Source organism: Trachinotus anak, unplaced genomic scaffold (assembly GCF_046630095.1).
Source record: "Trachinotus anak isolate AG129_WGS33_773 ecotype Australia unplaced genomic scaffold, CSIRO_AGI_Tana_v1 ptg000008l, whole genome shotgun sequence".
In the NCBI taxonomy this organism is placed as follows: domain Eukaryota; kingdom Metazoa; phylum Chordata; class Actinopteri; order Carangiformes; family Carangidae; genus Trachinotus; species Trachinotus anak.
Genome location: NW_027273859.1, coordinates 22,049,352 through 22,052,184, shown reverse-complemented (window position 1 = coordinate 22,052,184; position 2,833 = coordinate 22,049,352).

Here is a 2,833-nt window from a genome sequence, read left to right as displayed (position 1 = left end):
GGCACTGTCTTATTCTTATTGCTCCCATCTGAAGACAGTTATAGTCAATGGTATTTTAAGTTGAAGGCATCATTGCCCAGTAAAAGCTCAGTGGTGGTTAAGCAGTTGGGTTTTTATAATACAATTTGGGTATGAATTAAGAGATTTGAATTAAATTAGAAAAAATATCAATATTTTTTTGCTAAAAAATGTCTATATTCTGAGTAGAATGTATTCTTGGCAGATGGTTAAGGAGTTTAATGAAGCTGAGTGAAAATTTCATCGTTACTAAAAAGAGGTGGTGGTGGGCGTGGGTGGGTTGGACCCTATATTTAGAAATACCCCCCAACTGCATTCCTCCCCTCTCCTGTTATATACCATGTCTGCTCCTGTTAGATAATCTTTGCCAGCAGCTTCTTCAGCACCCGCATGCTTTAGTTTATATAAACATCCACCAGAGGGCAGCACATCATGAAAAACTGTTCCTAAGTTCTTGCCACAAACCCACATCTTCTCCAAGTGTGGCCGGCATCAGAGGAAGAATTAGAGTTAACGTTAAAGGGCCGCTGCACCGAGGAAGGCATGATCAACACATGAATGTGTGACTGATTGATTCAATATTGTCATGAGTCAGCGCCTGTTGTTCTTTCTTGTTCTTTAGTTTTTCTGATGGTGTGTAAAGGAAGGTCCTCTGAAAGTCAGAGATGCTAAGGTCTCCTGTCCATGCAGCACGAATTAAAGAGATTAGATTTATCACATCAAGACCATGATCCTTCAGAGAACTAGCAACTCAATATTCTAGAGGAGGTCAGCACAGGTGAGGGAGGAACTTGAGGTGGAGAACTGTATTGACTGTTATTAATCACTTATTCCATTTTAGTTTAGAATTTTCCTTCTTTAGGTCTAGCTTCTTTTTTCTTTCTTTCTTTCTTTCTTTCTTCTTTTTCCAATTAGGCAGTGTCTCCACACACACTAACATGTCACTCACTATAAACAACAGTTTATTTTTACTGTCTGCTTCTTGGAGAACTCTGAGTACAATTGTCAGTGTTGTTATTTTGTCCATATAAGCTCCAATGGGTGGTAACCACTGACCAAACTGTGGCTGTTTATCTTCTGTAACCCATTCTGAGGCTCTGATAATGAGCTCCGCTGCCACAGTGAAGGCCAGTGGGGTGCAATCCCTCCATGATGCCTAATTTCAGTCATTGTCAAGCTGTTGTGAAGGCTGATGTTGTGAGACAATATTGCAGATCAAGGAGGAAATGTTGTACAAGATCTGTTACTGTTGCCGACACCTGAAAGAACTCAGAAGCAGTCCACAGTGTGGACTGAGGAGGAACCGGTTGTTTATAGGTGGATTCTTGATATCAGCATTTGGTTAATATTTCATTGCAGATGTCCAGAGGGGAAACACCTTGATGTATTTTTGATGAGATCAGATCACTGGCTGTCACGGCTACTCCCTGTGGTCCTGCAGGTGTACTGATCTAATCCCTGTAGCTTCATACAGTTTCAAATTCAGGATGTGTGTGTATGTGTGGGTTTACAGCTGGCTTGACATTTGTACCTGCTTGTGGTCTGAAATCCTATAGACAAAAAGTGACACATGGCAGTTTAGGCAAAGTTCCTGTTTTGTTGGCATCCATCTGAAATTGTGGGGTCATTCAAGTTCTGGTGTAATATTGTCAGGGTTAGACTTGTTTCATGAAATCAAATCTTTAATCTTCCTATATTACACTGGCAATGGGACAATCTGTTCCTCATATGCTACAATTATTTAAAGGAGTATTTTCTGCATAGTAGTTTTTTTTCACATAGAAAAATGGCAAAAAAAAGAAATGCAAAAATAGACAAGAATACAAACACAAAATGCACATAACTAATGACAACTTGATGTGGATAATTATATAGAGAAAATTAGAAAGCTAAAAAGACTGCACTTATATTGCACTTTTCTAGTCTAATTGACCACTCGAGGAGCTTCACCCCAAGCTACATTCATCCATTCACACACACATGCAGCACACAGTGTTTTCTTTCAACACATAGAGCAGTTCTACACACATACTCATACACTGATGAAACAGCCTTTAGAGGCAATTTGGGGTTCAATATCTTGCCCAAGGACATTTCAGCATGCAGACTGGAAGAGCCAGGGATCAAACCACCTACCCTCTGGTTAGTGGACGAGCTGCTCGACCACAGAATAAGAAACAATTTTCCACTCCCTTGCTGAATTTACCCTGAGAGAAATGATCTTCAGAGCTTGAAAGAACAGGAAAAGTAATGAATGTTTTGGATTCAAAGACATACTGACAGTGTGAAGTGTAGTGAGTGTGAATGTGGGAGGTGTGTGTATGTCTTTGTCTTTGGGTGGTATATGAGTACCTGGGTGGTTGTGTGGTATTTGAATTGTCAACACATGTGAGTGGTTATCCACCATACACAAACTGAGATGTTTGTGTTTGAATTAGCTCATGCATGAATCATACAATTGTGTAAAACCACTAAGTCTGTCAGCTGAAAACTCTCTCTCTCTCTCTCTCTCTCTCTCTCTCTCTCTCTCTCTCTCTCTCTATGCAGACATTTACTGTAACCCCACATATCCTTGTTCATCACATGTGTTAAACTGTTGGGGCATCTTGTGACACATTCATGCTTTTTGACCGGTGCAGCCACGGCCCTGTATGCCAGCCATGTGCTATGCAATAATTAACTCTTCTCTGGGCTGTTCCAGCCATTAAAGCAGTAAGGAGTGAGGCTGAGTAGAAAGGGCTATTTGTCCAAAGGCCAGAGCAGACAGTCAGGCCTATTGATGAGACGCTGGAGCTAATCAGGAATAGTGGCTACC